Source organism: Eleginops maclovinus, chromosome 18 (assembly GCF_036324505.1).
Source record: "Eleginops maclovinus isolate JMC-PN-2008 ecotype Puerto Natales chromosome 18, JC_Emac_rtc_rv5, whole genome shotgun sequence".
Taxonomy (NCBI): domain Eukaryota; kingdom Metazoa; phylum Chordata; class Actinopteri; order Perciformes; family Eleginopidae; genus Eleginops; species Eleginops maclovinus.
Window position 1 is genome coordinate 5,240,498 of NC_086366.1, and position 25,905 is coordinate 5,266,402.

Below are 25,905 nucleotides of genomic sequence, written 5' to 3' on the forward strand. Positions count from 1 at the left end.
TTATTAAACTCACCCCCAACACTGCATCTCAAAATGCTATTTAAAATAGCAGTTTTGAAATAAACCCCTGCTCACCTTTTTAAAAGGGATCAAACCCGGGGTCTGGATTTTGCCCTTTTCCCCAAATCCCCGTCTCGTCCTGGCACTTCAAATCACGTCCGGGGTCACCAATTGTAAGAAATGTTCGTTTATTTGAAGCCCAGGAGACGGTTTTAAAATAAAGAAAGCAAAACTCCCTTAAAAATTATAAAAGGAGTGTTAATAAAAGGATGCAGCGGTAGGTTTTACAAAAGCTTCACAGCTGTGGCTCAATAGCCCGGGACACGCGTCCACAGGCCACTGACTGAGCGGAGCTCATCAGTAGTTACTGTCTGGCGGTCCGGAACAAAAGAGAGCTCGATTTCACAATCCTTACAATGTTTTATAGAACCACCCCTTTCCGACCATACAATAAACAACTTCAAAATCAGACGCGCCCCGCTGTCGTGCTCTCATTGGTTGGTAGCGGGGGGCTGGATCCTCCTCTATAGGCTGACGTCGTCGGGGCGGGTCCTCTTATGACGTCACCGTCGCCATCTTGTTAGCGAAGTCCTGGAGCTGTCATCTACGATAGTCTATTATGCAATTCTTAGGAGGTTTATCAGTTATTAAACAGGCAACTGTATCATTGCAGCATCAATGAGTGAGAGGTAGAGGCGGTGTGTTTAGTATGCAACTCCACTGGTCCTTCTCCCCTCTACTCATATATACAAAACAATATTAGCTTTATGCTATCTGAGGCTAAAAACAACATCCTGTAATACTACCGGAAAGGACAAATATGATCCGTCCAGAAACAGTGAATTATCTTTTAAAGTTCGCTCTAATATATTGATTATTTCTAACAACAACATACGGTTACTTAGAACAACCGACTGCTGTGCTTACGTGTTCACGGAAACATGGCTCCACAACAACATCCCGGACTCTGCTATTCTTCTAGACAAGCTAACATGCTACCGAGCAGACAGAAACATAAGGCCTTTCTCAATATGCGTTCTTGTCTGTACTCGTGTGCTCGTGTTCTTGTGAAACGTCATCTCTTGCTGCCCAAGTACTGTCCCAAACGCAAGTTCGCTTTCACCAAGAACGGATAAAGTTCCCGGATGTAATTCCCGGAAATGTTCTCGTCACGCCCATTTAACCAAGGATGCATCGGATGCTAACTTGTGTTAACTCGGCAGCGAATATATCCCAGCATTCATTTCGGCATTCAAGCGAGGAGCGGAAAATTACTCGACGCCATTGAACAACGGTACGTTTTTACTATTTTCGTATGCTATTTCGTACATACAAATTCACTTTGAGGCGAGAAATCAAGGGTTTAGATTTCAAATATTAGCAGTTTTACGAAAATCGATGGCAAATTCAAAATCTGCTTAAACGTTTTCGGAGTTGAGAAGCTCCACAACTGTCTATTGCACAATACCAGCAAGTATGCATCGTCTCAAACAGCGCTCTGTGTGCTCGTCAACTTACAAGTTCATTCTTTCAAGAACAACTCGCAAGAACGTTCTCCCCAAGTACACAAGTCCGTTCTTTGCATAGTTAGCGGGGGAAGACCCGCGGCGGCGGTGTGTGTGTTTACATCAGTGATGCTTGGTGTCGAGATGCTATTGTTGTTAACCAACACTGTTCCCCGCTGGTGGAGTTTATGGTTCTAAGGTGCCGTCCTTTTTACCTGCCGAGGGAGTTTTCCGTCATTCTATTGGTGGCAGTTTATATCCCTCCGAGCCCCAACAACAAGGACAGAGAGGAGACACTCAGTGAACTTTACAAAGCCATCAGTGAGCAACAGACGGCACACCCAGACGGCCTTCTCATCGCAGCTGGAGACTTCAATCATGCTAACTTAAAAACTGTTCTGCCTAAAATATACCAGCATGTTGATTTTCCAACCAGGGAAAACAACACAGTAGACCTAGTCTACACGACCATCAAGGGAGCATACAAGGCGTCCCCCCTCCCCCACATCGGCCTCTCTGACCACCTCACTGTCCTGCTGAAACCGGCCTATATACAGAGCAAGGGTAAAGGTTACCAAACCGGTCAAAACAGGTACGGGTGTGGACAGAGGACTGTACTGCTGCACTTCAAGACTGCTTTGATACGACAGACTGGGACATGTTCAAGCAGGCAGCAACTTACAATCATCACATTAACATACAAGAATACACAGAGACAGTCACAGGCTACATAACCAAGTGCATTTATGATGTAACCACCACCAGAGAACATCACCATCCGAGCCAACCAGAAGCCATGGCTGACAGGGGAGGTCCGCACGCTGCTCAAGGCCCGCAACACTGCCTTCAGAGCTGGAGACCCAGCTGGGCTGAGAGCAGCCAGGGCTGACCTGTGCCGTGGCATCAGGAAAGCTAAACGTCTGTACACCAGGAAAATCACAGGACAGTTCAAAGACTGCAGGGACTCGCGGAGCCTGTGGCAGGGTATTAGGACCAATACGGACTACAAACTACCACCGCAGACCTGTGACAGTCACACCTCCCTGCTCAACAACCTCAACGGCTTCTTTGCACGCTTCGAAGCACAGAACAACACAACTGTGCAGAAACCCCCCCCCCCCCCCCACCGACGACCAGGCTCTGTGTCTGTCCCCAGCCAGTGTGAATAGCACACTGCTGAGGATTAATACCCGCAAGACTGCGGGACCTGACAACATTCCTGGTCGAGTGCTGAGGGACTGCGCAGAGGAGCTCACGGATGTCCTCACAGACATCTTTAACACCTCCCTGAGCCAGGCTGTTGTTCCCACGTGCTTCAAGGAAACCACCATCATTCCTGTGCCGAAGAAGTCCTCTCCATATTGATGGTCAATGTAGCAATCAAAGGTCCCACTTTGAATATAATTTAGGACAGAAACATTTAACCATTGAGTGTTGATTTTATTTATCTTGCTTGACTAATAAAAATAAGCTTTCAGAAGATGCAGATGGATAACTGGTGGGTCTGCCACCTAATGGGCAGAGACATGTAATAAATGACTCTCTCAAACACATTAAAAAGGAATAGCTCTAATTCATGAAGAGACATATGATACCATGGCTGTTGTGAAATTAGTTTACAAGTAAATTATGCAAAATTAGGCTTTCAGTTCTAATGTATCCTAACTAAAACACTCTAAATTGACTTTGAAGTACCTTTGGTCTGATAGCTTGGGTGCAACTAAATTACAGAGCTCACCTAGACTCAGTATTGTATAATAAGTATATGTCACATCTGCTCCTGCATTCTCTCTCTCTCTCTCTCTCTCTCTCTCTCTCTCTCTCTCTCTCTCTCCCCCTCTCTCTCCCTCTCTCTAGAAAGGAAGAAGTCATTAACACGATTATTTGTGTTATGCAAATTTCCTTTTTATACTCAGAGGTGAATTCTTTTTACATTTCTTTCTAAAATATGATAATTCAACACCACAATTATGACAAAAGAACGAGTCACTCCGAGTTAAAAATGTCTTCATTTAATGTATAAACTAAAAGCAATGGAGGCTAAAGTGCAAGGCAAACAGCTATTTTCTATTTAAAAAACCCCTCCTTTCATCAACCGTATATGCAGCCATTCCCAGGATAAACATTATCAAATCTCTTTTGGTCTAACCTCGTCAAATTACCTTTTAATCCTGATGATACATTACCAGCATGTCATTCCAACAAGGCACTCAAGAGGTTACAAGTTCGAACCCCTTAGCTCTGCATTCCCAACACCGGATGTTTACTTAAGAGTGAATTATGTAATATTTCCTTCACATGAAAGCATTCTGCTGTATGTCCAAGGGGCAGCCAATCTATATGAGAGATGCACGGAAATATAAAAATATCTGTTGAATTTTTGTTGCATGTTTATTTTAGCTCCATGTGACTTATTTTGCATCCCGTGTGTTTACTACTGTACACATATATATCAATAATACATTTCTTTTATTTTGATTTGGTAACTTGGTGACGCAACGGGAAATTATTAGAGGGATGGAGGGATTGATGGAGGCTATGTTGATTAAGGACATTAATTGATGAATAGATTGAGATGGGATGGTTAGAATTAAGGGTGTGTAAAATAAGGGAATGCAAGGATTAATCTCTGATGGAAACCGCTGTGGTTTCCCATCTGCTGAGCATCTTTTAACCTTGCGTGCCACAACCCGAAGTAGATTGTTTTGAAATGTTTAATGCATGTTGATGTACATAGTCGAGGGAGGTAAAAGCAAGCGAGGATTAGTGGGAGAGAGCCTGATCTTAATATTTTGGGCATTCATTTAAAACATGCATCCGTGAATCCATGCATGCTAAATGCAGTAACCGCTCCAAGCCGAATGCCAGCCGCATGGAGCCCTCCCCCGTTCACCTGTTCCCTTTTTCACTGTAAACACGTCTTTTATGAAATTCTAGGTTTATGTTTCTTGGATTTGGCCATGTTTTGTATGTAGCAGCCTATGTTTCAGTGCTTTTCAGTAATGTGTGTACCCCTAAATGGTAAATAGCACTATACTTACATATCGCTTTTTCAGGTCTTTATGCCTCATCAAAGGGCTTCACATACTACAAGTCATTCCCCCACTCACACCTCATTCATACAGAGCAATACCCTTGCTCTAGGGATCTAACATCCACACAGATTGGCCATAGGGAGCAACTTGGGGTTTAATATCTTGCCCATCAACATGTTGACTGCAATTTAATTAATTCAGTTCAATTCTTGCGCCGACTCAGTCTAGGCAGCAATTCAGATAGGTTACTTCTAACTCTTCCACCGCATTTGGATTGTCTTTGTTGTAATTGTGTAACATTTCTAAACTAAACACACCGTGGAAAGGACCCTCTTATGTTGCTCTCCCAAAGGTTATTCCATTTCCCCCAGATAATTGTGCGTTTTTAGGGAGTTTTTCCATTAACACTTCGTGGGTCTAAGGATAGATGGTGTCATATTCTATACAAACTGTTAAGCTGCCTAAGACAATGTGTAATTAGTAATATTTGGTTGTATAAATACAAGTTGATTATATCATCTATTAATTGATTATGGATCACATCAGCTTCCTTAATGACTGCTCCACCTGCAATGGATCGATAAACCATTGCAACTGATTTCCAAATGGCTCCATAGGGGCGTTGTCCACTGTGTTCACTACGTCAGCGCAGAGGATCCATTTCCAGCCAAGGTCCCAACCCTGATCTGCCATGAGGTCTATCATGCATGGAAATGGAAATCCTAGTTGAAATATTAATATTTTCCTTGGCTGTCTGTACTGGTGCATACATGAAATCAGTGCATTTGTTGGCTGTGGTAAGTCAGTTCTTGCTTGTGCTGCTGCCCTTTCCTCCTGGCGAGGTTAAGCGCTGAGCATTAGAACCAGGCGCTCTCATTACATTAAAGCATGAGTAATGCTTGGCAGTGGCAGCTGCAGTTCAACCTCGCTGTTACTGCCGTGCGCCCTCATCATCTCTGCTGTCATTATGCTCATTATAGTCAGCATTGTCATTGAAACAATGGTCAGCAGAAATATTGTTACTGTTATGTGTTGCTACAAGTTACGCCTCTTTTCATAATTTAAGTTATCCTTTCAGTCTATGTCACTTTTATGACCTTCATCAACAAAGTGGAGCTGTTATGATTGTCTTTTTGACATAACCTACATTGTCCTTCCATTCTTCATTAATGTCAATACATGATCGCATTTCTATTCTTATTATTAATAATACTTGTGCTAATAATGCAGTCCCCTCCCCCGTCTGGCCATTCTCAAAAGAAGACATTCAGCTGATTTTCAGGTTCATATTTGCATTTTGTTCCTTTACTCTGACATGTCTCCATGCTTTAATGCTCAAAAAGATCTTTATGTTTCTCATACTGCCTGTGCTGAAGCACCTCTTTTCACCCTCTGTCTGAAACCAGAGCCCAGTCTGCTCTGATTGGTTAGCTGGCTGGCTCTGTTGGGATTGGTCCACTGCTTGGTGATGCTAATTCCCCGTGAATGACTCTTATGTAATAATAACAAATATACAGCATCTCCACTCTGCTTCACTGCTTGTTATTCACAAATACTGCTTGGAGAATTTGGCAATATGACCAGACATTTTCCCCCAAAACACGAAAAGCCACTAAGTTGAACAGAAAGTGTTATTCAGAATTAAAGATGTACAATTTCAGGGGACAGCAGAAGGCTTTTGCATAGCTCATCCTCTCCCTGCAGTGAAATGGTGATGTTTTTATGTGTCTGAGGAATATTTTAACTTTTGGGGCAATTACATGAGTCTAAATGAGACGAAACACACTTCAGCTGAGTTAAAATATGCAGGAGCTGTGAAGACACGATGAGCACTGCAAAACAAATGGCACTTGACGTAAACACAAAACACACTGCGTTAATTGTCCTTCCATCGAGTCTCTTTATTATTTTGTCAGTGCAACAATGTAGGGGTTGGATCCATTGATCTCTAGTATTTACAGCTCATCTAGCTTTCCATTGTTGTGGTGTTACAACTGTCGGAGCTGCTAATGTTAATTAAGTGCTCAGAGGTCACATAAACCTACCCAAAGTTTTTAGGTTTTTTTCTTAAATTGCGTCCGACACATTTATTCTCCTATAGTTACATTTAATTTTGAGTATTAAGCTCAGCAAATGCTTTAGGGTTTATTTCCTCTCCGTCTTCTTCCGCTGATTTCTCTGACGTCCAGCTATCTGACTTTCAACCTCCCTCCTTTTCGTGTTCTCTTTTTCTGTTCTTTTCTCGGGACAGTTTAGCTATCATGAATCTAAAGGTTTTGTGCTCTCCACAAATTAAAAAGTATTGCACAGTGTTTTTCTGATGCATGAAAACTAATGTTTGTTGTCCACAGCTGATGTTAAAATGACCGGACTTCTTTCTGTGGATTGATATGACTGCAAATAGTCCCTTGATCAGAGCGTCCTCCTTAGCAACGGTCTGTTAGCGAAAAATAGTAGTATTCAACTGAGCGGTGTAATAAATGTAAACAAATAGATCCTTAATGAACATTTGCCAATTCAGTTCAGGATATAGGAAATAATGTATAATGTTATTGTGTCAAGAAAGTAAATAGGGTGCATAACAATGAAAACAGAACAACTGCATTTAGTTGTTATTTTGCTGTTCTTGTCTTTCTTTGCACACACACACACACAGACACACACACAGACACACACACACACGCACACACACACACACACACACTGCAGAAGCAATATAATTTCAGTGGGGCTGTGACCCATGGGGTTCCTTGCTTACCCTCCTGTCACTCATTTCTGCAACAAAACAAAAAAGAAACCTCCACAAAGTAGTGAGTAAGCAATTTTTATTCTGCTGACCACAATGCCCCCCCCACTACGGCGAATCAGACTGGGATGAGTTACTGGATGTCATGGACACACACAAACATGCCCAGCACCTGTTTGTGTGTGTGTGTGTGTGTGTGTGTCTGTCTAGGTTATTGTGCTTGTTCCGAGGGAGTTGCTCTTTGTCGAGATAGTCAGTTGTTCGTGACGACACAAACACACACACACACACACACACAGTAAAATGTATACATTCTCACTGTATGGAGGAGTTTCGGTTGGTTTTGTAGGCTTCTGGGGCCATACTGAATTTAGTTTGTTGTGTTTGCAGGGTGCTGGTATTAGCATAATCTGGGTCAAAGCCTATGAATGAGAATGTGGATGCATGTTTTACTCTTTTCCCCTAAGACTACAGAGCAGCCCAGTTCATACATTATTCAGTGGACTACAAGTGTCTCCAAGAAGAGACGGTAAAAGAGAGAGATGAGCAGACGGAAAAAATACAAGCTAAAAACGTCATGACGGATAGAAGGACAAAGGTCCTGTTGTCTTTTGGGAACAAATGAATGCTCATTGCAAATGTAAGAACAAAGCTTGTTTTGGTTGAAAAGCAATCAAAACAGTTTGATTTCTGTCAAAAGCTGGACCCTGGAGTTTCCATCTCTGTTCTAACTCTTCGCCTTGTCACGCATCTCACAAAGGACTCAACAAAGTTCTTACAAAGCACTTCATGGCATAGGCCTTCACTTTTTGTGTCAAAAGCGCTCACTCAGTTCACCAAAGAAGTAGCTTTCCTCTTTCATTTGGGTATTACCATCTTCAGGTTACAACCTTACATTTTACAGTAAATGTAAGCTTGTTGTATCTTAATGAATTACACCGGGTTCCTCGTATGTAATGGATGATCAGATTAGGTAGGTATTTGGCTTTAATGAAAGTTAATTGTGTTCTTTCCATCAATAAGAACTATGATGGCTCTGTTATCAGTCAGCTCTGCCATCACTAATGTGTCTACATGTGTGTTGCTTTTATTTGCATCCAGTGCATGACTTAGTGTGACTTAACATCTGTCCAGGGAACACAGATGAAAAATAGCTTCTTGGCAATGTGCTCTGTCCCTGTTAAATAAAGCAATACAATAAAATATATCAATGGAAAAGTGTTAAACTTATTGTACTTCAACAAAAACAAATGTACAATAAATAAAAACTGACCTCTGAAAAAATGTATTATATGTCTTGTTAAGAAATACAAACTCAACAAAATGGTGAAAGACGAACCACACAATTTGATTAATGATCTAACGACTATGTAAATGGAAAGCGTCATGTACGGACCTTCATGCATCATACAAAGGTTGAGTCCAAATGACTTCTAGTTCATTGTTTAATTAGCTGCTTGACCTGTTGCACGTCTAAGGCTTGAGCTCCGATCGCTGAAGGAATATCACTTGCAAGCCAATGTTTTATTTTTGGCTCAAGTTTTAACCTGACTATGAAAAGTATTTTACTGGACAAATGAGTTTGTCCAGTTTCTGAATGAAATGCTGCTTTCTCCCTGGAGAGAACAGGAAGCTGTGGTGAAGCTAGATGAGCGGGAACAACGGAAATAGACAGCCGACAAAAGTTCCACAAAGATTAACAAACATCGTTCCAAAGTTATCACTGACATTTAAGATGGTCACAATTCATAATTCATAAAAGTCCAAATCTGGGGCAGGTTTTTTTCCCGTACATTATGTATGTGTACTGTGATGTAGTACTAAAGGTTGGTGTTACTTTATTTTGCATGCTAAACCCACCCTCTAAACGCATGACTGCTCAACTGCAGCAAGAGTGCATGTAGTAGACTTTGATATTTTACAGAAGTGTGTGTGTGTGTGTGTGTGTGTGTGTGTGTTTAAAGTTCTAGCCAATCTGTTCAGTGAAGCAAATTCAATTTCAGTTAAAATACAAGTTCATAATGTGTGTATTTAGGTAGGATTTGTTGTAAAGTGTGTGTGTGTGCGTGCGTGTGTGTGTAAGTGCGTGTGCGACAGTTGGTCTTATTCTTTGTGTGAAAAAAAATGCTTATTAAAGACAAAGGAAAACAACAGCAGGCTTTTTTTCTGCACAAAGCTGCATTTCTGACCATTATTAGATTTATGCCTTATTCAAAAATAACTACAGACATTTCCCCAGGTTCCAGATCAGTTATTTATTTAGAAAGCCTTCTCTTTTTCCCCCTCTTAACACTACGTGTGTGCATGTATTACATATTCAGTTAATACATGTGTGTGCATGCATGGGTTGCATATTACAACGTCTCCATAAGTATGCATGTTTGTGTGTAGTGGAATAATGTACATGTGCATGTATATATTCATTTAATGTAATTGGGTGCATGAGTTTTGTAGGTTATTACGGTGTGTCTGTAGGTATGCACGCAGGATATATGCTTGTGTGTAGTGGAATGAAGGGGGCTATAAATAGTTCTAAATCATGCTGCGTGGCATGGCAAGGACAGCGAGTCATCACATATAAAATATTTGCAATGGTGGAGGAGGCAAGGCCGAGACACCAGCACGCTCTCACATGACCGGAACATACTGAACACAAACACGTCCGTCTGAAAGATTTATACTGAGTGCAATTCGATGAATCGTCTTTGTATGCATGTGGGGCTCTGTATGTGTGTGTGTGTGTGTGTGTGTGTGTGTTATCGGTCCGTGATTCTTTCATTTAATTTCCGTGGACTTGAGCTATTACATTATTGTAATTTTGTTAGTCTAATGCAATAACATTTATGCCGTCCCGTATCAGATTTAGCTTTTAGGTCCGCAAGCACATTCGTTGGCATTCAGTATGTGGTGGTGTGTGTGTGTGTGTGTGTGTGTGTGTGTGTGTGTGTGTGTGTGTGTGTGTGTGTGTGTGTGTGTGTGTGTGTGTATTGTATTGTATTTTGCAAGTATCTACAAGACATGCCAAACATTTAAATACCATGTTAGCAGGCCTGTTGTTGTGTGTCTCTGTGTTCCCCTCTTTGTAACTCATAAAGTGAGTTACTGTGTGATGTTGGTTGAGTTCTTTAAGGAGCCGTGTCCATTATAAGTCAGTGTGATCAATTATTCATCCAGATCTGGCACCATCGAATAATCACGATGTGCTGCATCTCTCTGGAAATTGGCACTTCCCTCATGCCTCTTTGCGGGTGGCACATTTCCACAGCAACCTTCCCACTCGTTAACAAACTCCAAGGCGCCTTTCTGACCTTTAGGACATGTGAAGACAGTATGCATCAGGCCTTACGTAACACTGTAAGGCAGTAGGCAAACAAAGAACCGGCATTTTCCATGCATGTTGCATACTTTTAAAAACATCTATCTCCTCACGAATAAATCCTGTTGTGCTAGAACGTCTCTGCCCTGCCTTGCACCTATTGTGCCTAGAAGAGGCTCTATCCTGTAGTGTGTTATATAGGTCTTTATGACACGTAAATGTTCTCCAAAGACTAAGATCCTTCCATGAGACGCACAATATATAAATATGAACCTGAAAATGAGCAGAAAATGTCCTTTTTAAGTGGACACACACAACAATACACAACCTACATGCAAAGATTTGTAGAGATATGCAGTATTAAGATCAAAATTCAGTTATGAAGCTGATGTGCAAACATTTGTAAATACTGTGTGAGAAGAGGAATGCAGTAAAGGTAGGACCATGGATTTGTGTTTGTATTCACCGCTGTGTTTTAGGTGATGCCCGTCTCTCATGCCTGGACATCTCCGTCATTGTCACTCTGGTCCGTTCCATATTTCTCCTGCCTATGCACCTGGGACGCTTTATTTTATTTGCCTGCCAAAGACCAAGGTCTGGATGATTGATGGACCCACATCAGCCGCTCTCCCACCATTTATCAAATTGCTGGTGTTTAGGGTAGGTAACTGTTATGCACACATATCCACACCGGTATAAAAAGGCACACAACCAGAAGGCTTAAGTTTAACTTAAACCCAATGAGGAATAAAATAATGGTTAAAGCACATTAGGACACAGCAGAGGGTCTAGAACACAGCGTTTGTGTGTTTGCAGTCGTACACTTCCATTCTTGTTTATCTACTCTGTGTGTGTGTGTGTGTGTGTGTGTGAACTGGGCCGACTAAATATTGTATCTCACTTTAATGGCCTTGTGCTGGTGCCAAAACATGCAGCGATGCCTTATAACCCATACTTCATTACGACGAAATCCAAAGCCAAAACTGAGTGCAATTAAAAATGTAGAGGGGCAGATCATTCATACATGTTATTTTTAGCAACTTCAGTATGATGTTAGCTCTTCATGTTATTGTGGTTTTCCCAGGGCAAATGTAGAGTCAAGCTGTTCAGCAGACGGATGGTAAAGAAGAGAGAGATTTTGGTACAGGAGAGGGTTTGCAAAGAGCTAGACAAACGTGAGTAAAAAAAGGTTAAGTAGTGGCAAGTACGCACATTCCCCGAGGCTCGATTTATACTCTTTAAAGGTTGTTTTTAGAATATACGTCACCAAAGACGTGGGGCTAGATGAATATCAGGGGGGATGACGAAGAATGTGATGAACGGGGTTGACAAACACAAGAGCCTATTCAAAAGGTAATACAGTATGGTCAGTGATTGAAATAACTGACATTGCAGGCCAATTACAACATCTGAATCCTAATGAAACAGACTAATGCATACATTTGCTTCGTAACATTCCCGACCCGTATGAAATAAATGGTCTAAAAAAGCTGAAATCTGCAACATTATGCAATAATAACCATGCCAGGGCATTGAGGTCTACCACAGAGTGGACGTAATGACAGCTCAAAGAAGCCATTAATGTCTATCATCAACCACCAAACAAATTGCACACAGAGAGACGGGGGCTATGCATACCCCCTCCTCTCTGATATGAAACCCCCTTCTAGCATGTGACCTGCGGTTAATTCATAGGTTGTGTGAGGACACCTGCAAACTTTAAACATAGCCATTTTCCTTCCACTGTGGCCTTTATAGTCAACCACAAATCTGTTTTAGTGCAAGCATCATCTCATAAATCTGACATAGACAAAACTGTAATAACACCAAACAGATTCTCCCTGTCGGCATGTCTAAGTGTATAAAGTAATACAGTGAATAAATGCTCAGTGTGATGTTCCTCCAGGCCAGTAACACAGGCGTGGAAAACCACCGTACACAGACTTGTCATTGCCTATTAATGACTCTTCACACTAAGTGGCTGCTCGAACACTGCCTGTTCCCTTTTTCCTGTTGACTCCCATGTGTAGCTGGAAACCTTTTTTTCTGCCGCTCTTATGTCAAAACACACTCATGGAACATTACAACCACGCAACCCAATACAGCTATCATTTAACTTGAGCAGAGGCTAAATAATGAATGATGAAGGGAATTAGGCAGTGGAGCTTTTTTTGTAAGACTGCAGGGCTTTGTCATACTTACTTATCCTAACGTTGTTGCATTTCATTTATTAAATTATCGCACAGCTTGGTTGAATACTTGATTCTCATTGGTCAATTTGGACATTTCAAAGGTTGTTAATTATTGCTAACACACTGCTACTAAGCAGAGCAGACCGTTGATAAGGAGGACACTGCTGAAGGGACTACAGTATGTGCAGAAAGAAGTCTGGTCAATTTAATGTCAGCCGTAGATAACCATTTCTCTTCATCAGAAAACACACCGGAATACTTTTGGAATATTTCATTAGATATTTGTGGAGAGCACTTCACTTTGGATTCATGACGGCTAAACTGTCCCCAGTAAAGGAAAGAATAAGAGAAAAAGAGAAGGAAAGAGGTTATAAGACAGAGAGGTGGACGTCAGAGAAATCCGCAGAAGAAGACAGACAGGAGGCAAACACTTAAGGGACCGGCAGAAGAAGACAGACAGGAAGCAAACACCAACAGGAACACGGTATGGGCTCTGGTAGTGTTTTAAGACTGGTTAATGGAACAGACAATCTGAACAAACTTGGACAGTTACATAAAACCTCGTTCAGAGCTGCCGTTATTTTAAGTTATGTTGCTGTCACCGCATTTCCAGCTGTTGGCACTCAGTGGAACAGACTATTTTTTTCTGAGCGGGAGCAGAACGATCATTATTAAATCAAAGTTGTGAGTCAAGTAGTTGGTTTGTTTAGTTTGTAGCCGTGTAATCGGCCTCACCTTCAGGGTGTGTTTGTTTTTCAATAATGACCACCTCGCTACACATTATCCCTTGCATATCTGTGTCTGCAGGGAGTAGTGAAGGCGTTAGCAACAGTTACCAAGAGGGGCATGGATTGGCACATGGTCAATAGGAATATGGGGTTGAAAAAGGAGCTGGAAAGGCAGCTAATGTCACAAAAGCCAGTTATTTGACTTTTCACTGTGTTGCCCGTGCATTCTACTAAAGCATAGTTTTCCAAAAAGGTTCAAATACACAAATAGTTGACCATGCATTGCAAATAACTCATGATGAATATTTAATCTTAAATATACTACTGTAACATATACTTGAATTACGAGACCAATTGCATTAATGCATATATATTTCATCCAGGGACTAAGAAGGTCACAGTGGTGTGCATTTGTATTACTGATTAAAAGCCTCTACTATAAATCTGCAAATAGTGCATGAATTCCTAATTCATTCCCCCGTGACAATGCAATATTTGTCAGTGGTAGATGATCGTCCCTATATACCCAAAAGAGATGGGGTACTTTTTGGCCACCTGCAAATGGCCTTGAAAACCCAGCTGGCTGCAGAGGATGAACAGACGACCAATGGGCAAAGTAGCATGTGGGCAGAGATTACTCTGGATAATGATGGCAATACAAGGATTAAGAAGGGGGGGTAAAAAAAAAAGAGGGGATGTGAAGATGTGAATGAATGCTAAACCAGTCAAAGTGACCGCTATCATGTTCTCTCTGTCTTTGTTAAAACATACTTTTTCTTTACCAACTACAGCCTTCAACGATGTCAGGGTCATTTCTATAGTACCAACATTTATTAGTAGACCGGAGCCAGAAAGTGAATTCACTGTTAAAATGTTCCTGTATGTTGTTTCGATCCGTATCAGTTTTATTTTGTCATGTCAAGATCTGTCTTTGTTTTCCTGTTTTATTTTGAAAAGTGTTACATCGGCTGTCACTTCCTGTCCCTGTGTTTCCTCCTGTTTGATGATTGTGTTCACCTGGTTGCCACGGTGTTTGTCTTCCCTCCCCACCTGTCCTTGTGATTAGTGTTGTGTGCATTTAGCTTCTGAGTCTTGATGTTGGACCTTTATTTTCAGAGAGAGTTATTGGTTTGTATTTTTCCTTGTTTTGCCTGGCCCAGCCGTGACTTCTGGGTCATCGACTGTAAAAGGATTATTTTTAAGGATTGTTTTCTGCATTTTGGTCCTACGTACCCTGCACTCCTTGACATATACAGTAGTGTGTGGGAGCTTTGACAATTATCGGTTGGATTTTGAGCCAGAAAAGGCCAGAAACTGGTAAGTTTGGAGCATGTTTTTATAGAACTAACTTATGACTTATCACCATTTGTTGCGACTAACTTGTTAACCTTTGACCATATGCCATTTTTTCCCGCATCTCCATTATGATTGCTGTTTTCTATGTATTATACTTTTGTTTATTGTTGCTCTGTCTGTGTGGGTTGAGTCAGTTTTGCATGGCTTTGGTTTGTTGTGCTGCCCGAGTGCATGACTATATGTAATGTATTTTTGACAATGTTGATGTCTAACTTCACTGATGTTTTGCCGCTTCCTGCTGTTCTGCGTGGCTTTGATCTTGAGGTGGCTGATGTTGTTGTTATGCTGTCTTTATGGTGTTTGTTTGTTTGTTTGACACTGGCACACTTACAGAAATGTTGATAAATGTCCTTTATATAAATATGTGATATTTCACCAGCATCAAATGACAATGTGAAAGGGGGTGTCTTTCTCATGAGCCTATACTCTGAATGATCAGCTGTACCTGCAGCTACCTCTGGCTTTACAGAGCTTCACAGTGAGTTTCAGCTCATTGTTTAGCTGTCAGGTCAGTTAACTCTCTTTGCTCTCCCTCACTGCTCTCACTGTGTTGTTTTCTTGCTGCAAAAGTTCTGCATGCTACCTGCTAGACTGCAAGGAGGGAGGCTAGCCCAATCCTAATGGAGCATTTTGCAGGTAAGCCGCCAGAAAGTTTTATTTCTCAGTAAAGTAGAGATCAAAAACAAAGATGATGGAGATGATGTCTAACAGGGGGTGTCCAAACTTTTTTCACCGAGGGCCACATACAGAAAAATACACAGGGAGCTGGGCCACTTATAGAGATGAATAATGCCTCATAAGTTAAGTTATAAGTTAGTAACACAAATCAAATGTAGGTGAATAATGCGCAATACTTGAAAATGCTTTAAGGAAAAAACAGCCTATATCTCGTCTCTCTTTAGGGTTTCATTTATGTTGTTTGCAGCTCATTCCTTAAAACAGAAGCCTCAGATTGCTGATAATAAGAGTAACTATGAAGGTTACATTTCAAGCTCGTTATAGAAATAAGTTAGTGTTTTTTTTTTATCAACTAAGATTTGTTAGAAAATGTTTTAATTTAAATGACTGAATTTGGAAATTGGGCTCATTAACACATGAGTACTGTGTAATGTATGTAAAACTATGTATTTGAGAAGTACAATATAAGACATATTCCATTATACTTTTAGAATTTGCTGAGGGCCGATTCAAAATGGCCTGTGGGCCGCATTTGGCCCCCGGGCCATAGTTTGGACACCCCTGATGTATAACCTCTTTCGAAATCAGAGGCATTTCGTGGATTCGTGTCCCAAACTTTTTTTGGGGCCGTTTTGTGGTTTTGGTTGATTTGAACAAAGTCTGGCCTTTCAGAATATAACACTTTTATGTTCAGAGGATAAATACATGTTTGAAGCTTGTGAAGACGGGATGTCAACTTCAGCGACCACAGTCTCCTCTCCTCATTCTGATCAGCACTGCTCTACCTATTATGTACTGTAAGCCCCCTCTCAAAAGCAACTATGGCTGAAAATGCGTGTACAACATGTGTAGGCCTCTTTCTCCGAATCATGTCTTGATAACAGACATCATGTTATGTGAGATATTATATATATTTTTCGCTGAATATTTGGAGAATGAAAGCATTAAGGACATATTTGCAAAGCTGAGAATCCCTTTCCAACAGTGAATACAACTCAGAAAGTGTTTTGGGGTTGTAATGACTGATTTTGATAGGGCAGGTCAACATATTTTCTATTTGCCAGGTGACTGGTTTGGATCCTCTAGGTTGCACATCCACTTTTTAAGGGGCTATATATTTGATGGTGTGTATGGGTTGCTCTTGACTCCTACACGAGATAGGACAACTTGCTTCCACCCCTCTCCTGGGGCCATGCTTTTATCTTTATGAGGAGGTCTGTACTAGGTGTGAGAAGATCTGACTTAGCTGCACAGCTTGATATTCAACAATAATTTGCCTTTGCAGCAACTTGGCTAGTAATCGTGATTGGCGGCTTAGCAACCACTGGGTTTTCACTGATTGTGCAGCTCACACTTTACACATCCAACCAGACTGACTGACATTCACGTGTAATGGGCTCATTTGACTGCCTTCTTGCCTTACAGATGCAATCAGAGGTGTTTTCCTGCTAATGAGATCAAAAGCAGTTAGTGCCGCCAGCAGGGATTTCAATCATCTGGCTTCAACGCCTTTTGGACTTTTTTTCAAAGGCAAAGCATGTGCGAAAAAGAGGAAAAGTTATGCATTGAATCTGTCGTTTTATACAAACTAATGGAGACCTCAAACTTGGTCACTGCACCTTAAGTTGCTGACTTTGTAGAAGAGTGTGACGGCCATTTATACAGCCTGTACCAGGAGGGTTTGGTGTGATGCCCTGCAGAAGTACGCCCATAAAGCTTGTTAGAGGATGCCTGCACTAATAAAACAAGGGTGTACACAAACAGGACATGAAGTACCATGAACAGAAATAAAGTAATAATAAATGTACCATTAAATATGTTCTCAAAAGGAAAATTCTCTTCCTCTTTTCTCTCTCTTTCCTGCAGGTTTTCGCTCTTCCTCTCAGTGGCTCTACGCTGGGACCAATCAGTGTGTTTTTGCTGAGGTGTAACATTGTGTGTGTGTGTGTGTGTGTGTGTGTGTGTGTGTGTGTGTATGTGTGTGAGAAACAGTGCTCAACACTCGCCAAGACTCTGGGGAGTTTTTTAAGGTATCAGAGGCAGGAGTGTTCTGAGCTAAACCCTTTGAAGTAACTCATCTTGATGTCAGAGGACACCATTAGATTGTGTGTGTGTGTGTGTGTGTGTGTGTGTGGGTGTGGGGGGATCGGAAAGTTGAACGTGAATTGTTCATACATTTTGGGCCATGCTTTTAGATGCTAGTTTATGCAGTATATCTTTGGGAATACTGAATGTACCGTACACTTACTTGTGCGTTGTAATCCAGTGTTAGCCTGATGGTACAGTATGTGAGTGTGTCCATAAGCTAAATGAACAATTGTATTGACCAATGTGACATTTGAAGTTTACAGTATATCAGTCATTTACAACTTGACTATTTTTCTAACAGTTTAAAACCTTCAAAGAGGCTCTAAAGGTTTCCCCTCTCCGGGAGTATGTTATGTAGGCTTTTGTGAAGGTAAATGGTCTGCAAAGGCTAAAATCCCAAAGTTCCATCCAGAGATAGTTTCTCTCCCGCACACTCTACTCATTAAGGGGCAGGACATCTCTAAGCAGTCAACCAATCAGAGCAGACTGGACTCTGGTTTCAGGCAGAGGCTGAAAAGAGGTGGTGCAGCACAGGCAGTATGAGAAAAATAAAGAGCTTTTTGAACATTAAAGCATGGAGACATGTCCCAGGAGAGACACAACATTTGAACCTGAACATGAGCAGAAAGTCGAAGGGAATGTTAATAACGTGTGCAATGTCAATGATATGATTCATGTCATGTATATAACATTCAAAGTTAGAACTTTATTCTAACTTTATAAACTTTATTTCAAAAAAGGAAGTCAGCACATCAAACTAAAAGTATTTAGGCTTGTCTTATTTGTGTAACTTGGGTTGGTGTTACTCCAATGAAAGCTTAAGAAAAAGTGGATTACCTCCTATACTCCTCCGATCAGTTCATCAGAAAGCCCACAGAGCATTTGTTACGGCATTGGTACGTACTGTAGAAGCAACAAACAACAAATGAACTCTTCTCGTGCTTCCATTCTTTTTCTGTTCTTATTCAACACCAAATAAACTTGCTCTGACATGCCACTGGGTTTTAGGGAGAACAGACAACACATTTACTTTTTTCATTATTGTGCGGATTCTTAAGAATTCTTAAGAATCTTTTGGTAAAGGACTTTTTTGTCATCATATTGAACAATGTATAGCCCTGGAAACCCATTAAAGCTGAAAGATATTACCTTCAGTCTCGAGGGTTCATTTAGTTTGTTTGTATTCTTTCTACAACAAATAGAGCCCGTGCAAACACTCATATAATGTTGTTCCGACCGCAACGTTGCCATCCTTACAAACACAGATAGTAAGTGTGAGTAAATGGAGGCTAATGTCTTACCATGTACTTTTTTTGTGGATGATAAGCGATAATGATGCTAGCTAGCGAACGAACAGGCGATCTTTGGTCTGACCGGGCTGTGACGGTATCTTAGGCCGGGACGTGGTGGGAAAAGCCTATATATCCATCACAATTAATGACCAAAGCCCTCAGGAGGAGCGTAGGTTGCATAGACAGAAAGGACAGGAGGTAATTAAAGTAACAATTGCTTTCTATGCGGGTGAAATTTGATAATTGAGATGACAGGCATTTTATGCAAAGACTAAGATGGCTGCATAGATTCTATAAATGAATAGGGGAAAGAGGGCAGGGAATGCGTACAATCAGATACGGGTGGGTAACTCCAATAAATGAATTACTTAACAATCAAACTAGTTAATTAGTACACTGATTACGCTGCTAATAGGTTATCATTTTAGATCCTGTGTTACACCTCCCTTGACACCTTTGATCCCTCTCTCATGTAAATAACCTGTATGGAAGTGAAGCAAATCTACAGTACATCCCACAATAGGGAGGTAAATTGAAATTCAACTGTCTTGTGTTGTTGTTCTCGTGGGGACAATGGGGCGCTAGATAGGGCCGCAGAATCGCATCAATTTTTAGCACCATTGTGACGAAGAGAGAGCTGAGCCAGAAGGCAAAGCTCTCGATCTACCGTTCCATTTTCATACTCCGACCGATGGTCATGACGGAAAGAACGAGATTACAAATGCAAGTTGTAAATTGTGTTTTCTCCTGATGGTGGCAGGCAGCGGCCCTCAGGGATAAAATGAGAAGTTCAGTCACCTGGAGGGACTCGGAGTAGAGCTGCTCCTTCTAGAGCTAGGAGTAAGGGTGCCAACTGGCCGCCTCTCTAGGGAGGTTTTCCTGGCGTGTCCAAGGTCAGAGAAGACAGTGGTGCAGACCCAGGACCAGGTGAAGGAGTTATATCTCTGGTCTGAAAGCACCTTGGAATTCCCCAGTCAGACATGGTTTATGTGGCCGGAGAAAGGGAAGTTTAGGGCCCTCTGATGGAACTGCCTCCCCCTGCGACCCCGACAACAGATAAGAGGTGGAAAATGGAAGGATTGAAATATCTGTCAGATATAATGTCAATTAAAAGATAGAGAATATCAAAAACATATCTATCTGTATATCATAGAAGAATAAGTTGGTTGCATAAACAGTGTATTTCATCTGTTGGATCAATCCGTGGACCATGTAACAAGCTCTCTGTGTTTACGTACTGTATGTGTCATTTAATGGGTTGTAAACACAAGCTAACAGAAGCCTGAAGGTTAACTAGATACTGGATTCTGAGAACTCTGAAAAAAAGAAGCTTTTTTTTTCTGGGAATGGGTTGAACCTTGTACTATATAGCATCCAATAAAAAGAAAATGTTGTTCAGCACAGCAGGGGCTGGTTGATATTAAAGCCTGTGTGAAAGAACACATGAACACACTGAGAGACAAACAAATAACACAGATGTGAAAGAGAGTTATACTCAATGTGAAAGAGAGTGAGAAACGTGGGAAAGGTCCTATCCTATTACGAGTCCTTCAGTGAGGGGCACTGAGGTTTAGTCTGTGAATTATGGATAGACATATATCAAATATAGATGGGTCCCTCCACACTGTATAGCAATGGGGTGAATGAGCAGTGGCTGTCTGTCTTTCTGCCCACACAAATTCATGGTTGAAAATAAAAAGCAAATTCAAAATCAAATCTCTGCCTTACCTTCAAAGATCTTGTATCTGTATTAGGGTTTCAAGCAAGTTGGTCGATAAGCAAAGTTAAATAAGCATTGCACCTTTGTAATATAACAATATCTCAAAAAGCTTTTTCGATTTGTGTGAATGTAAATGGTCAAGGAGTTCCCTTGAGAGGGAGTTTCTCTTCCACACACTGAAGGGAGGTGCTGCAGCTCAGGCAGTATGAGACAAATAAAGACCTTTTTGAACGTTAAAGCATGGAGACACATCAAAGTAGAGACACACAATACCAATATGACACCTTACAATGAGTAGAATATGTCCTCTTCAAAGACAGCCTGTTCCAATGTGGCATGTTTTGATGTTCTCGAGTATTTGTGTTCGAAAAATACAAAGAGAGAGAGAGAGAGAAGCAAACGGTTTGCTAAAGAGACTTGTAAGAAAGGTTGTAAGTTAGAAACTCATCTTTTAAAATAGTCTTTATCTGACTTTTACATCAATTTTAGAATTAAAACCTTGTTTCATTCGAGTAATGCATCATAACATAAATGATTTAATATTTCATGAGTGGTAGTTTCAGGGTTGTTATGCAATTATTGTCACAAGGGCAGATTGCCAGTTCAATCCTCATGTGCACTCGACCCGGATGGAAGATGCATGGCATTTGAAGGCAATTCTTCTGCAGAAAGACATGAGTCTACGCCCAATGTTTTACACTCGTGTTACTGAGGAGAACAAAGACGAGAGGTATTGAATTAACCTCTGATAAAGTTTGTTTTTATTCAATAAATTGTGCATTTGACGGACATTTGAAAAGGCATTGGAGTACAGTTTTCTTAACACAAATGAACCCTGTGTAATCAATGGTGTGTTAACAACCTCTGAAATTGACCAATCAGAATTGAGTATTCAAGGTATTTCCCTGCATCCAATTATATTCAACCTCCATCAGCACTAGAGAGGTGTGGATGTGCATGGACAAGTTATTTGAGTAAGGTACGTTAAATTACCTGAAAAATGTGATTATTTTGAAATAAAAGTAACCTGTTTTCACTGGAATCATACCATAGATTAAATCCATTTATTACTTCGAAGCACACCATTGGGAACATATGTTCTCCTCACGATCCTCTCCAATGAATGGTTAATTAATGCCACTTAAATACAAAGCAGAGGCAGAGAATGGCTCCAGGTTATCATTAAAAACTGACCTTTAATGTTACAATACAGGTCCCTTTGTCACTTCCTACCTCCAACATTGCTATTCTCTCCCTGCTCTGGACCTCCCCTCCACCCGACGGGCTTATTGCCAGTGGGAACATATGTTATTATGCCACTCACAAAGTAAAGATATCGGATGCGTAGAGAGCAACATACTAACTGCACATAAATAGATAAATGGACGAACGCTGCGCTGGATTTTCATACAGTATCGTTTGATTATGCACGTACTTTTTTACCCATTACAATTTTGATTCGTTTCCTTGTTCTGTTTATTTCCTTGTGTAGACTCTTTAAGTCTTAGATTGAATATGCGTCCTTGTTGAGGCGCTAAAAAGCATTGGTTATTATAAAGAATTAGCGTGTTGTTTCTAGCCCTGCTGCACTTTTTATCATACCTGTGAGGGAATAGTGCTGCCTTCTTTTCAAACCTTGATTACATAATCCTGTTACATGTATTCTGCTACTCCCCAAGCCTGAAGGGGGACACACACGTGATACAGGTGTACAGGTACATGTGCAACCAACCAGTAGGACCAAAGTAACCACCAGTGGGTCTATATCAAGAAACAATATGTCCCTTAGATGTCAGGGGAGCATGATGAGCAGAAGCTACCAACTACAATAGCTGCAAACACTGGAGGGGAAGGTCAGCATCCCCCCCCCCCTTGTCTCCCCCTTTCACTGTATAGTACCAATGGTGAAAATGTCAACTGTGCCATTCCATCATCTAGCCAGCAATCATTTAGTAATCATTCCTCTTCAATGCCTGGCAGAGACAGAAGGAGGGGGGAGCAACAAAGGGGAATAAGGAGAGATAGCAAGTGAATAAAGCATGAAATGGAGAGATAGAGGGGGAGAAAAGAAGACAGCAGAGACAGAAGGGGAGTGAGCAACAGCCTGCCATTGGTAGCTGAAGCGTGCTTGTCTTTGACAGCAGACAATAAGCCCAGATGGTAACTCTTCCTTTGTTAACTTTGATGGATATTTCACATTCAACGTCAAGGCTTAGAAAATTACTATATCACCTACAAAATATTGTTAGCCATCATTTACCTTATGGTTTTCTCCCTGAGCGTTTCCCAGGGAAATGCGAGTGTCTCTTTTATTGTGCTAAATACTCTCACGCTTATGTTCACACGGGGCTCTTGAAAATCAATCAATAGGATTATGTATGGAGGAGTCAAGTGAATAGGCTTGAAATTGCTCCCTATCTAGCATGATACTCTTCATGTGTAGCCCGGGCATTGTGTGCGTATGATGGGTGGCATTACTTGAGTAGGAACAATTACCGAGGGTACATTATTTATAGTTTGAGGACTGGATGATTTGAATAATAGGATTAGATGCTTTTTCACAAGGGCTGTCTCACACCTCCACTGTGTCTGCGTTTATCTGCAGGCGTTTGAAACCTGGATTTGTTTTCTTTTGTTCAGACAGAGAACACTTCGGGTCAAAACTGGTCAAAGTGAAAGTTTGACCAAGAGGAACAAGATGGATATCAATACAATTGCATAAAGTATTGGCAGGGTAAGAAAATATTATCTGTTGTCACAAAGCTAGGATTAGGGTTGAATCCTAATGGTTACCCTTCCTGTTGTGAGACCAATATTACAAAAGGCCATGACTTGGGTTCCAGTAAAAATGAAGGTCACCAGTGCTTATTTGAAAAGAGGCTCGGAGCAGGCGCACAAAACAGCAGAGTGCTCAGACAAAAAAGACACTCTGTCCTCATTGGAAAAAGAAGGTTGAGCTCAGAAAAATGCACAATGTGGACACAGGCCCTTACTGAGCCTCACTCCAGTCACACAGTCCAAAAATCAGGCCAAGAAAACCACTCCAAACTTGGACTGTCTGTGAAGAGGCAAGAATGGGACATTGGTAAATACTCCTGCTAGTCTTCTAAGCCCTGAATCTGTAGGGGATTCTCCAAACACCACCATCTGGTAGAGATGCAGTATCAGAATGGCCAGCAGACACCAATCCATCATACTAACTGGCATGAGGTGGATGATTGATGATCATACTTCGGTATTAGCAATATTGGGACTTCAATAGAAGGTATCATAACACTATGATTACCATATTCCTCAGTGTGAATGGAGTTTCTAAAACAGATTTACTTTTCATTAAAAACTTTTGTCCGTTGCATAAGAAAGACGATTAACTGCTGTCCTAACAGTCCATTTCCTAAGCGTAGACTAATTTAGCCTCATTCAGACTCTTTTAGTGAAAATGAAGCCTAATACATCTAGCAAAGGATAGACAGTCTAGGACCGAATCAATTTAGAAATAATGTTATGAATAAATAACATAGGAATAGGTTGCATCACATTAGGCGGAAACAGTCAAAGAACTACCCCTAACTGTAATGTAATCGTCGAACGAGTCAGGAGGGAAGATAAAGATTGAATTATAATTGTGTTTCCGCAGGATCCCGGTATCGGAAGGTCAGATGGAGATTGGCGCTGGTGTTCCGGTTGATCTCCCACATTCCAATGCCTCTCTGTTCCGGAATGAAAGGAAAGAACATATCAGAACGTCCCCAGTGTAACGGAGACGAGATAAAAAGTGTGTATAGAGTTTCTGATAACACTCTGGGGAGGAAGCAAGAGAGAGGCGTGTAGCCCAGAGACAATGCAATCCTGTGCTGCAGCGTCTGGAAACTCTCACTCATGAACTTTGAGTTTGTTTTATCTCTTTGCTTTAGGTTGACGACATTAATTGTTTTGGGGAAAACAAAAAAGTAAATGTTTCCCTTTTTCAGGCTGTGATGTGTGGAGAAGAGCAGAGTTAAGGCGGTAATGACAAGGATTGGAGAGTAATGGGATTATGTAATCAGGATACAAAAAGTAACTGCATTCCCCTTCCAGATTACTCGAAGTGATTACTATCAGGATTACAATGTTACATTCATATTAAAGATCAATATATTATAGGGAGACATACCTCCTGTTTCTTTTATGCTACTTTCCTCCTTCTTCATTTTGAATGCAGAAGGTTGACACCTGTTTGTATTAAACTAAAACAGAATTTGTCATTTTAAAATCACACTCGATACTAAATATCTTGGTTTCTTTTATTCTAAGGTTACATTTTCCATTTGTCTTTCATAAAACACTTACGGAGAAAACATCTGATTGATATTTACTTTCTCATTTATTTTCATGATATGGGAATATATGTATATTGAGTTCAGTAATCAGCTAAATCACTTGTATATATTGATACACAGATAAGCTTACTGATTACATTTTTAAACAGGTAACTACAAATTGTAACAGATTACATTTGTAAGTCACCCTCCCAACCCTGATAAGAACTACTCATTTACTGCAGTACATCGAGGTGAATCAGAATCAGAATCCCTTTATCTGTCCCACAGAGGGGAAATTTAAACAGCAGCAACAGAACCAAAGACAGCTTTACAAAAGACAACATGCATTAAAAAATATATAAACCTAGCAGCCAGGTAAATATTGCAGTTATTAATAATGGCATATTTATGTTTATATATTGCACGTATTGCACAACCAGTCAGTTTTTTTGTTTTGTTTTTGTATGTATGGGGGTTTCTACCGGGGGCCATGCTGGTTGTAAAGTTTGACCGCTGCAGGAAGGAAGGACCCGCGGTATCTCTCCGTGAGACACCGCGGGTGCAGCATCCTGTCGCTGAAGGTGCTGCACAGTGCAGCAGACAGGGTGTCCTGGAGGGGGTGGGACACATTGTCCAGCAGGGAGGACAGCTTGGCTGCCATTCGCCTGTATCCCACCACCTCCACAGTGTCCAGAGGACTCCCCAGGACAGATATGGCCTTCTTTGTTAGTCTGTATTAGGTATTAGGTGTGTGCATGTGCTGCCTCATTGAGTTTTGTGCATGTATACCTACGTTTCAAAACCAATGCAAGTGATTTGAATGCACCCTTGCCATTTCTCACCCTTGCCAACTCTGCCAAGTTTATTTTTGTCTTTTTCTCAAATGTTTAAATGTTCTGTCTCCCTCATTTGCTTGGAAATCAGGGTATACTTTCTGTAATCACAGAA

At 41.0% G+C, this 25,905-nt stretch overlaps 1 long non-coding RNA gene across 1 annotated transcript; it reads left to right on the forward strand.

Moving 5' to 3' along the window:
• The first annotated feature begins 1,221 nt into the window (after positions 1-1,221).
• Positions 1,222-24,734, forward strand: LOC134879785 (uncharacterized). The gene is made up of 3 exons (XR_010167872.1): positions 1,222-1,294; positions 23,297-23,390; positions 24,294-24,734. It is a non-coding gene; the product is annotated as an uncharacterized LOC134879785 (long non-coding RNA).
• The last annotated feature ends 1,171 nt before the right edge of the window (positions 24,735-25,905 follow it).